This window comes from Pseudophryne corroboree, chromosome 1 (genome assembly GCF_028390025.1).
Source record: "Pseudophryne corroboree isolate aPseCor3 chromosome 1, aPseCor3.hap2, whole genome shotgun sequence".
NCBI classification, from domain to species: Eukaryota; Metazoa; Chordata; class Amphibia; order Anura; family Myobatrachidae; genus Pseudophryne; species Pseudophryne corroboree.
In genome coordinates, this window is record NC_086444.1 from 489,274,344 (window position 1) to 489,287,341 (window position 12,998).

A 12,998-nucleotide genomic window follows, 5' to 3' on the forward strand; every position below is an offset into this window, starting at 1 on the left:
GAACCTAGGAAATCGAGTTCTCGTAGAGGTACATCCGTGCGAGTGATAGCACGTGGTGGCTTGGGAGGCATCCCTTGTTAGTCTTGTAATAAGAGCATTAGAGTATAGCAGATTAGGAGGTCTACTGTAGACACAGACCAGGAGGTCACAGACCAGGAGGTCCAGAGAGACAGACCAGGAGGTCTAGGTACAGCAGACTAGGAAGTCCGCTATAGATAGAGTATACCCATATAGGCCATCAAGCTCAAGCTGAAAGGAATTCGCAGCCGCAATTATCGATTCCGCTGGTCGTAAGGCGTATAAATAATAGTTATTTATACACAGTGCGACTGTACCGCATGTACTTGTGTGCATTAGTTTGTAACTTGACCCAGTACCATTTGCGTATGCTAGTGGGGTCATAAACGCTATTTGTACATTCTAACGTGATTTGTGTAATTTTTTTATTTTAAGGGAGGTTTGCTGATCACTCAGGAATTCTCCAGCAACTGATATTTACTGGGAAGGGTAAGTGCTCTGTGGATCACACCCACATGTTCCAGTAAATAGAGGTTCAGGTTGCAGGGGCCCTAGGTTGAGTACGCCAGGGCTAAGGCAGCATGTGGGCATATTGGTCGACGTGGGCGAGTGTGTGAAGGTACTCGGTAAACTTTCACCGTCGGCCTACCCCGGACAACTTGGTTTTTGTAAGGGTTCGCTGAAGACCCTGATTTGAAGGTCAGAGGTAGTGAAAGCAACACCTGCAAAGATGGGGGCCAGTTGTTCAGGTAGGGGGCGATCAACCCTGGTTCAGGTTGATTTAGTAAACCGGCCCATAAGGTCGGCAAGGTATATAACGTGTGATACAGACCAGGAGGTCCGAAATGGATCACACACAGAGGTTTTCAATGAATGGGAAAGAGTGACTGTGCATAACGGGGAAAAGTCCCCAAGAGTAGGCAGTTTTAGTCCTGAGGTGTTACAAAATTTAAAGAAAAGGATATGTCTAATAACATCTGCAAAACAGAGGATTAGGCATTATGATTGTTTACAGTTATGGCAACGGGAAGGTGAGATACAAGGAGGATTAGCTTACACAGCTGACTCTCACTTTGGTAAGAAAAATATGGCAACAGGAGAACAAATGGCTGCAGAGAATGTCACACTGGTATATGATAAAAATGCACTTAGCAACTGTATTAATAATTATGGTAGTAGTAAATGTAACAATGATAAAAATAAAACTGTTAAATGTACAACTGTTAACCCGTGCAAGTTGCACCCCATGTTAAACTTCCCTCAGGATTACAAGCAAGAAAGTGAGCCCAGCACGATGTCGGCACCTTTTCCAGCAGTCATCATACAAGACATCCAGGTGGACGCGACCCAATTGGTAAAGGCAGTAGTCAAACCCCCTAACGGAGGGTCAGGTGAGGTCGTGTCCACAGGTAAGTACGGTGTTATATATCACGCACAAACAAATGTACCTCATATTGTAGAACCAACACAAGATGATGTGGTTATATTTAATCCTGTCAGGGTGATCACATCCCCAATGGGAAGACTGACGCTCAGGGAATCATTCCCGCCAGGAACAGTGCAATGCCCTGCCCCTGGTCCCGGACAGAATTAAGGACAATTATGTCTGAATTTCCTGATCCTAGGAGAGATCTAGCCGCATGTCAGAGGTTTATTAAAGAACTAGGAAACTCCGCCGAACCCACCAACAAAGGTTGGCGGACAGTGCTGAGGGCATATTTGCCCTCCAGTGTTGACCCTGCGAAATGTATTACTGATTGTAAATTAGACACAGAAGTACCTCGTACGGAGGAATACAATCAGGAAAATATTAAGCAGATCAACCTACAGTTAGGAGTATATTTCCCAGCCGTTGTCGAGTGGAACAAAATCTTCTCCATAAGACAAATAGAAGGGGAAACTACTTCTAATTATTTCAATCGAGCACTGCAAGTAATGGCTAGAGACACTGGGATCACGGACATTGAGAAAAATGCACAGCATAGAGATATATATCGGTTAAGGTATTAATGGATGGTTTAAAGGAAGTGTTGAGAACAAGGGTACAAACCTCTCTACCTAACTGGAGAGGTATCTCGGTGGCTGTTTTGAGAGAGTCTGCTATTGACCATGAATGGAACATCAAAAGACACCTGGAGTCACAGAGCAGTAAGCAAATGACAATCAGTAGACAAGCCCTGACAACGAAGCCACACCAGCTTAAGCCCCAAACCCCTGTGAGTAATTCAAATGTGTTAGCTTGTTATAACTGTCACAAAAAGGGACATTTTGCAAGAGATTGTAGATTGAGAGATATACAAAAGTCATATAAAACCCCTAGGCAACGACATGAAAAATGAAATTGTAATCAGGTACCACCTATGTAAAAAAAATTTGAGCTACACCTATAATTTATGATCAGGAAAGTTGGTAATTAACCTTTATAGTAAACCTGAGGTTACAGTCAATGTAATTGGGAGATCATTCCTTGTAAACACAGGGACGGCCGGGTAAGCTTTGTAATTTATCAGTAAACGTTTCTTTTTCCCATCGCTGATGTTCACCAAGACAGCTCCAACGTCACATGACTACTTGGTCTTTTCAGAGGTATACCAAACCCCAGTATGTCCTACCAGCATCGTTGTGTCCTGGCCAGGCACAAAAGGGTGAAGTGTGGAAATACTGGTGGGGGAGACTGTGCAAAGATACCAATGGACGTGTTGAAATGACAGCCTGATGGTGAACGGAAGACCTGACAATGTTTTTTTTTGGGTTGTGTCTTATGTAACATATATATATTGTTCTCTCTATCTTTTTAGTTTTTTTTTCCTCATGTTCTCATGCTTTACAGATGGTATGTCACACATCAGTTAGACAAATGGTAATGCAAGATTTTTGCTCCTTACAGAAAGATCGCTGAGTCGGATAGAATAATGCATCACCGGAATGTTCGTTTGGAAGACTGAGAGACAGCACCTTTTAGATGATGACAGAGCAAGAGGAACAACAAGACTAGAAGACATCGTAACATTTTTCTTTCCCCTCAATTATTTTCTGTACCCCCATTACAAATTTCTCTTTTTCCTCCTATAAGATGGACTTACCCCAAGAAACTGTGATCGGGATTTTCCTGTTGACCCTATTGTTGACCAGAGCAGTCTGTTTCGGTGAGAGTACCATGGAGGTCGAGAAAGGATCTGGAATGGGTTCTGATGACAAAGACGGGCTCGTAGATTTCCAAGAGCAACACAATCACCGAGTAAAGGCGAGTATCAGAAAACGATCTGGTAGCATTGACAATATAAGGAATTGTGAAGGATTGTTAGCTGAAGAGAACTGCATCTGTAGGCATTGTGACCATATAGTTGAGGATGGGTGCATCAAGAAATGTCAGTCCAGTTTTAATATCAACATGGACCGGCATCCATTGAGTGACTATCACTCATTGGTGGGTAAAGTGTTAAATCAGACAGACTGTTGGGTGTGCTCACAAGTACCTCAAGGTCATAGAAAGTCAGGACTAATGCCATATCCTTTAACGGTAGAAGAGGTACTTGAGTTAAAGGGTGGGAGACCGGTGGACAAGAGATTTAATATTTTTAGTCCTCCTAGTTTGAAGCTCCAACAATACCACGTAGATAGGTCCCTTAGTATGCTTTAACATTTCCAATCCCCGAAAGCCGGGAAATTGGGAAGTGTCATGGAGTAATCAAACCATGACATTTTCACATAGAGCCGATAGAATGCCCATAGATTCAGAGCGTATACGCCAGATAGCCAACAGTGGAAAATATTTCCGGTATAGGTACACTCTAGGAAGTAGGACCATGCGAGTTGGAGAAGTATCACCAGGATACTGTGCACATATCGTACAACCGGATACGTGTACTAGACAGATGGGAGAATTAGGGTTAGGAGATTTCACATGGAAAGTTTGTAAGATGGTTATGTCATACTCCGTCCCATATGTTCTCCCCGATGATTCATATTTCATATGTGGGAGAAAGGCGTATAGGTTCCTTGCCCCAAACTCAGAGGGATTGTGTTGCATTGGAAAGGTACTGCCTGAAGTAATGACTGTATCCCATAACAAAATGAAAGACATTCACAGCGGTGCCCAAGCTCCTTATACTCACACTCATTACGAGCACATCGTTAAAAGGCACCTGATAGAAAGGACAGAGCATCCGCCCTCTGATCTGATCCATGAATCCACCGGGATTCAATTCCTACTCGCGTTAGATATCACTCGTACCGCCAGAGGAGTGATAAACTTTAGGTATATAAATGCTCTTGCGAACCTGATAGACAATATCACCGAAATGTATGACGACACGTTCAGGTACACTGGGAGAGAGCTACAAGCCTACAAAACAGAGCTGGTTCAGCATAGGATGATTCTCAATTACCTCACAGCAGTGACAGGCGGGTATTGTGTTACCCTAGCAACTCAGTATGGTATAAAGTGCTGCACGTATATTACAAACAGCACCGAGGACCCGGCCGAGGTCATAGACCAAAAGATGGATGACATTTTGCAATTAAAGTGGGAGTTCCGAAGGAGACATAATCTTACTCTCGCTGCTGTGGGTAATGAACTGACCGGCTGGGTGTCATGGTTGAACCCACGAAATTGGTTCTCTGGTTTAGGAGAATGGGCCCAAGGCATTATCATGGATGTAGGGAAATTTCTCTTGTGTATTCTGGGAGTCGTCATATTGATTGGTCTGATATTTAGATGCGTTTGGACTTTAACGAAGTGTAAACGTAGTACCAGAGTGATGAGTCTGAGGAGCGAGGACACTGTAATAACAACAACTAATTTAATTTATGATCCGTCAATTGAGACAATGTTGTGATGAAAATGTGATTCCACGGTCCATTTCTTTCACCCGTTTCTCCTTTGTTTTCCTCCAAGGTACAAGGACATCCACTTGGAAGAAGAATTTGACAACCTCTTTTATACCGACCATTGATGACTTTTAGTGACTTTAACTATCTACTGGAAACCCAATACTTTAGAGACTGTAATTTTATGGACACTGGAAAAGCTTTTGCTCACCACTTACAGCAAAAGCACCGCGAGACATCAGACAACATGTACATCAGACAAGACATCAACAAGACCTCAATCGGCGACTGTATACTAAATCTCACATAGTTATATGACTGCATTTATAACGCTTGTTTCTTATCTTCATCTCTACACCCTCCAGGTAGTATCCCACATAGTCGACAGGTGATTCTCACATATTAGCATCCACATACTCCCCCCCTTCATGTATCATCAACTAATGTGCACCCCATTTGTTGCAACCAAAAGCCGAAAAGAGCTCGGTAGAGTTTGACAGCCCATCCACAGACCCTTAATACGGGATAAGAAGGATTCCAATGTATACTTCGCAATACCTCGATGCTTGATTTAAAACACGTACGGCACGATGATACATGACCCCTCAGACATGGATTCATACACACACGCTTTTACTATCTCACTAGGTCATATCTTTCCCACCTTCTCCTCTCCTCCCTTTACCCAATCATAAAATGGTATTTACATGATGACATATATTTTTCTGTTTGGATTACTTAGATAGTGGCAGTTATTGTTGACTGCCAAAGGCTGGACTGTCAGAGTCGAAAAATATCATGATTCATATGCCTTGTATTAACCCCTAATGTGTGTGCATGCTGCTCGTCGCCTGGTCCCTGTGCGTACACATCCCCGCAGATTTTGTAAGGGACGCTCCAGCGTCTCGTGCGCATGGGATGTGTAAATACGGCAGAGTTTGTGAGCTTGTAGCGTGCGACTCGATGGTGACATATTTAACCCAAATAGCGTAATAATATATTATAGTTAATATTCCCCTTAACAATGTCAGCAAGTATGGTAAGTTTAAAACTTCTTGGACAGAGAGATTCCTCTTTGCATGCTGCATGCTCAGACAAAGGTTGGAGGGTAGTATTTGGTGTCCAGCTGTGGGGTATTGAAGGGGTGTTGTGCCTATGATAGTTGGGAGGGATTCACATGTTCTTACGCATAGTTATGCACAGAAGTAGAAAATAAGATTAATTGTATTCCGAATAAATTACACATAAGTGCAGGGTAGGTGAATGGAATTCAGTCATTTCTTTCCCACAGACTGAATAAAATAGCCTTATTTACACTAAGCTTTGAGATTCTATGAAGAGGGCTTACACCTTTGTTTATGAATAGAACCAGGTTTCTCTCCAGAATAATGAGGGCTGAGTTGTCAATTGCCTCAACTGAAGGAGGGGACAGTGGGGTGAACAAAGCCCAGATACAGAGTTTGTTTGGAAGATCCAGAACAATAGCTTTCCTCAATATAACCAGACAAAGAGGAATTTAGAATACTAACAAGTCCTAGCCATCGCCCACTCCTTGAACTAACCAATGATCCCCGGTGCAGTACATGTCCCACCCCCTAACCAATGGAAAGAGAGCACAGTATCTATTGTAGTATGTCTTGAGTTAGTAAATAAATATAGCTTGCAATAGGCTTGGTCACACAAGACTCTGCAAGGTTTTCACACTGAAGGCTGGGTCCCTGGTCCAGGTTGCGCCGGCGAAGTCACTCCCACGTGTGTAAGTTCTCTGTGGCCATTTCGTTACTCTGTATGTATGCAATTGTGACCATCTTGTTCTCCTTCTGTGTTAGCCATTTACTCTTTCTCTCTGTTATTGTTTGCGATTGTGCCGCTATTGTATATTCATGTCTAGTTATTCTGTTTAGATATTAATGTTAGTTTTGTAGTATATAAGCTGTTAACTGTACTTTTTCCCTTTTTACTTACTAATATCATCTAGTAAAGGTGTTGGAACCTTAGCAAGGAGTGTGTGTTTTACTAGTTATTATATAGGGTTTCTGAGCATCTTAATCGCTCCAAAAGGTTTCATATGATAAGGGTTAATCAGCATTGCATTGTGGTAATATTACAGTAATAAGGTTTACAGCATAAGCATATCCTTTCAGTGTGTTGCTAGCAAGGTTTACTGAGTGTCATTCTGTGAGCGTCTGCGCCGCTCGTGTTCTCGTGGGCACAGCGTCTGCTATGCTATAAGCGTACCATTACGGTACTTCATACGCCAATTGCGTACTGAGTCTGGTACAAATATATAGTGAATGTTATAAGGTAAAGAATAGGCTTTATCAATGGTCTTGGACCCAATTTACCAACCAGATCTGGGTCTACTGTCAATATAGACCAATGTTTATTAAGGATTCCCTGGATCGCCTCCCATTCCGCACAGTAATCACCCACAAATCTAATAACATCAGGTTTTTTTGTTGTTTTGATCTTATTCGGATGAAGTAATTGATTCCTGTCCATTTTCTAGGCTTAGTACTTTGCCTTTTTTATGACCCTCTTGAAGTATCCCCTTTTGAGGAGTCTCTCACTTAACTCCATGGCTCTTTGTTCAAATTGTGCCATATCTGAGCAGATTCTCCTCATTCTGAGAAACTCCCCTTTTGGAATGCCTTTTAAGACAGGAGGAAACTGTGCACTTGATTTATGTAGTACACTATTGGTAGCCATATGTTTCCTATGAAGATCTGTTGAAATTCGTCCATCATCCATTTTCTTCACTTTCAAATCTAGAAAAGTGACTTCTGTTTCACTCAACTCAGAGGTAAGTTTGAGGTTTAGGTTATTGCTATTCAATAGGCCAATAAATGCAGTAAGTTTCTCACGAGGACCATCCCAGAGTATTAACAGGTCATCAATATATCTCATCCATATCAATATATGTTGGGTGTACTGTTCCATTGCTTCATGGAAAACTATTGTCTCCTCCCACCATCCTAAATACAGGTTTGCATAGGTGGGGGCACAAGCCGCACCCATGGCTGTGCCCCCTCACCTGCAAATAGTACTTCTCATCAAATAAAAAGAAGTTCTTTTGGAGTACGAATGTCAGGAGTTTAATAAGAAATTCCCCAAATTCCTTTCTCCCTTCTTTATTGATAAAAAAACTACAGATTCTATACCTTTCTCATGTTGAATACTTGTATAGAGTAATTCTACATTGCATGGAACTAGTAGAACCTGCTAATTCACATGTATCTCATCCAGTTTTCATAGGACATCCGTAGTGTCCTTAACATATGATGGTAAACTGGTCACGAATTTCCTAAGATGAGTAGTTACAGGCGCTATAATATTAATGTGGTTAATACTTCACAATACGTTTCTCAGATGGATTCCACTCTACTAAGTAGATAGAGTTCTGGTTTTCTTCAACAAGGCATTCCTTCCTCTCGTGTGGGTGTTACCATGAAAAGAAAGAATTGTATAAATGTGTAATAAAGTTTTTAACAGTACATGAGTCTCTCTTGTTGTTATACACTTTCAAGCAGATATCTACACGAGAGGAAAAAGCACCCCGATTGAAGGCAATAGAGAAATATTCTCGAAAGAAACCTCTATGTGTTTGAATCCGCCTCCTTTCTTGTAAGTAAGGTATGCTTATTCTTCTTTGCTAAAAAGGGTTCATCAGATTGTTTTGCCTGATACAGTGGTGGACGAAAGATACCTTTATAGGCTTATACCATTTATGTGAAAAGTGAGTCGGGGTACGCTTCCCTAGTGAAGGAGATATAATTGATGTATGTGTGAATGTTCACAGCGATTAAGAAGAGTGATATGTAGTTGAAAACGATATCACACATATATATACATATTTCTTTTTCGCGGTGATACCCACACGAGAGGAAAAGGCATCTGGCTAGAAGAAATAGCCAGCGCTGTGTAGTAAATTGGTCGTCCCAACGTGGGTATTAAATAGGCTGATCAATAGCAGCCCCGTGTAACAATTGGAGGGGTAGCTCTGCTGGGCGGCTTGCGTGCCGACTTCCGAGCTACCCCTCCAATTTACTACACAGCGCTGCTGAGCGCAGATACGGGAACTGACAAGAAGTCTCCCCGCTAAAGCCTCTTCATTAAGCCGCCCACGGAATTACAACTGCCGCGCTCCCCCCTTCCTATGCCGGGGTTCATCACCACAAATGCAGTGCTATAAGATCTTCACATCGCTGCCTTTTCATCCCAAAGACATATCAATGGACTGGTGAGTGACTGAGTGGTGTAATTACAGCGCAAGTACTCCTTGCTTTTCCAAATTCTGCAAACTGTGGACTGTGATCTCCTCTTCAGTGGTGTGCTCACTAATTGAGACCCTATGTTAATTGGGTAATATCCACTTTGTAAGATTATAGTCTTTACTACTGTTACTAGTAATGATATATGTGCTACTTTTTAAATGTTGTCATTAAATGCTTTATAATATCATAAATTAGCGCTCCCTTGATATATATATAGATATATAATTTTTTACATACATATGGTTTTTTCTTAGTTGCATCATTCTGAATAGCTGCAGACTATTCGTTGGGAGCAGCTGTGTCTAAATTATCAGTCCTTATCCAGATCATTTATATATTTTTCATGAGCTATTAATTGCGCCTGATTATTTATTTATATTTAATATATAGAGTTGTTATCATCCAGGATAGGACTGGTGTAAATATGTGCTGACAGTGTTGATGGGTGCTCTTACAAGATGTATAGGGGTGACACTGCCACCTATAAATACAGTACAAAATTTGCATATGTCTTCAAATCTGCTTCTGTTTTAAGTGACTCTGAATTAGCCCAATATTTATATGTATGAATATGCATTTAATATTGAATGGACCTTGGCGACTGCATCTATTTACAGATGTGTCCTCAAACATTTTGCCTCAATGCGCCATGGAGCGGGTGATGCCTGGCGTGAGTGAGCTGACAGGTCCCATGCAACTCTGTTAGGGTCGAAATGTGAATTATTTTCATCACTATGGGTATAGAATGCACATGCACACACTGCTGATTAAAATGATATGCAGCATGCCTCTATTCTGTGTGCGTCTGCGGCTGTATCTGCATACGAAATAGTGCATTACAGTGTTTTCTAGGAAAAATTGTGCCTTTTACCTATTATGATTGTAAATAATGTAATGTTTTCACTATCAGCCTATGTAGTTTATATGCAGAATTCGATGAATAATGATTAGCATATAGCAAGTATTATAAATTAAAAAACATATTTAAAATAAGATTTTACTTACCGATAAATCTATTTCTCGGAGTCCGTAGTGGATGCTGGGGTTCCTGAAAGGACCATGGGGAATAGCGGCTCCGCAGGAGACAGGGCACAAAAAGTAAAGCTTTTCCAGATCAGGTGGTGTGCACTGGCTCCTCCCCCTATGACCCTCCTCCAGACTCCAGTTAGGTACTGTGCCCGGACGAGCGTACACAATAAGGGAGGATTTTGAATCCCGGGTAAGACTCATACCAGCCACACCAATCACACCGTACAACTTGTGATCTAAACCCAGTTAACAGTATGATAACAGCGGAGCCTCTGAAAGATGGCTTCCTTCAACAATAACCCGAATTAGTTAACAATAACTATGTACAATTATTGCAGATAATCCGCACTTGGGATGGGCGCCCAGCATCCACTACGGACTCCGAGAAATAGATTTATCGGTAAGTAAAATCTTATTTTCTCTATCGTCCTAGTGGATGCTGGGGTTCCTGAAAGGACCATGGGGATTATACCAAAGCTCCCAAACGGGCGGGAGAGTGCGGATGACTCTGCAGCACCGAATGAGAGAACTCCAGGTCCTCCTTAGCCAGAGTATCAAATTTGTAAAATTTTACAAACGTGTTCTCCCCTGACCACGTAGCTGCTCGGCAAAGTTGTAATGCCGAGACCCCTCGGGCAGCCGCCCAAGATGAGCCCACCTTCCTTGTGGAGTGGGCCTTTACAGATTTAGGCTGTGGCAGGCCTGCCACAGAATGTGCAAGTTGGATTGTGCTACAGATCCAACGAGCAATCGTCTGCTTAGACGCAGGAGCACCCATCTTGTTGGGTGCATACAATATAAACAACGAGTCAGATTTTCTGACTCCAGCTGTCCTTGCAATATATATTTTTAATGCTCTGACAACGTCCAGTAACTTGGAGTCCTCCAAGTCACTTGTAGCCGCAGGCACTACAATAGGCTGGTTCAGATGAAATGCTGACACCACCTTAGGGAGAAAATGCGGACGAGTCCGCAGTTCTGCCCTGTCCGAATGGAAAATCAGATATGGGCTTTTGTAAGATAAAGCTGCCAGTTCTGACACTCTCCTGGCCGAAGCCAGGGCTAGAAGCATGGTCACTTTCCATGTGAGATATTTCAAATCCACCTTCTTTAGTGGTTCAAACCAATGAGATTTTAGAAAGTCCAAAACCACATTGAGATCCCACGGTGCCACTGGAGGCACCACAGGAGGCTGTATATGTAGCACTCCCTTAACAAAGGTCTGGACTTCAGGGACTGAAGCCAATTCTTTTTGAAAGAAAATCGACAGGGCCGAAATTTGAACCTTAATAGATCCCAATTTGAGACCCATAGACAATCCTGATTGCAGGAAATGTAGGAATCGACCCAGTTGAAATTCCTCCGTCGGAGCACTCCGATCTTCGCACCACGCAACATATTTTCGCCAAATTCGGTGATAATGTTGCACGGTTACTTCCTTCCTTGCTTTAATCAAAGTAGGAATGACTTCTTCCGGCATGCCTTTTTCCTTTAGGATCCGGCGTTCAACCGCCATGCCGTCAAACGCAGCCGCGGTAAGTCTTGAAACAGACAGGGACCCTGCTGAAGCAAGTCCCTCCTTAGAGGTAGAGGCCACGGATCTTCCGTGATCATCTCTTGAAGTTCCGGGTACCAATTCCTTCTTGGCCAATCCGGAACCACTAGTATCGTCCTTACGCCTCTTTGCCGTATAATTCTCAATACTTTTGGTATGAGAGGCAGAGGAGGAAACACATACACCGACTGGTACACCCAAGGCGTTACCAGCGCGTCCACAGCTATTGCCTGCGGATCTCTTGACCTGGCGCAATTCCTGTCCAGTTTTTTGTTGAGGCGAGACGCCATCATGTCCACCATTGGTCTTTCCCAACGGGTTACCAGCAAGTGGAAGACTTCTGGATGAAGTCCCCACTCTCCCGGGTGAAGATCGTGTCTGCTGAGGAAGTCTGCTTCCCAGTTGTCCACTCCCGGGATGAACACTGCTGACAGTGCTATCACATGATTCTCTGCCCAGCGAAGAATCCTTGCAGCTTCTGCCATTGCACTCCTGCTTCTTGTGCCGCCCTGTCTGTTCACATGGGCGACTGCCGTGATGTTGTCCGACTGGATCAACACCGGTTTTCCCTGAAGCAGAGGTTCTGCCTGGCTTAGAGCATTGTATATTGCTCTTAGTTCCAGAATGTTTATGTGAAGAGACGTTTCCAGGCTCGTCCATACTCCCTGGAAGTTTCTTCCTTGTGTGACTGCTCCCCAGCCTCTCAGGCTGGCGTCCGTGGTCACCAGGATCCAATCCTGTATGCCGAATCTGCGGCCCTCCAATAGATGAGCACTCTGCAACCACCACAGAAGAGACACCCTTGTCCTTGGAGACAGGGTTATCCGCAGGTGCATCTGAAGATGCGACCCTGACCATTTGTCCAACAGATCCCTTTGGAAAATTCTTGCGTGGAATCTGCCGAATGGAATTGCTTCGTAAGAAGCCACCATTTTTCCCAGGACTCTTGTGCATTGATGTACAGACACCTTTCCTGGTTTTAGGAGGTTCCTGACAAGCTCGGATAACTCCTTGGCTTTTTCCTCCGGGAGAAAAACCTTTTTCTGAACCGTGTCCAGAATCATCCCTAGGAACAGCAGACGAGTTGTCGGCATTAACTGGGATTTTGGAATATTCAGAATCCACCCGTGCTGTTTTAGCACTTCTTGCGACAGTGCTAATCCCATCTCTAGCTGTTCTCTGGACCTTGCCCTTATTAGGAGATCGTCCAAGTATGGGATAATTAATATGCCTTTTCTTCGAAGAAGAATCATCATCTCGGCCATTACCTTTGTAAAGACCCGAGGTGCCGT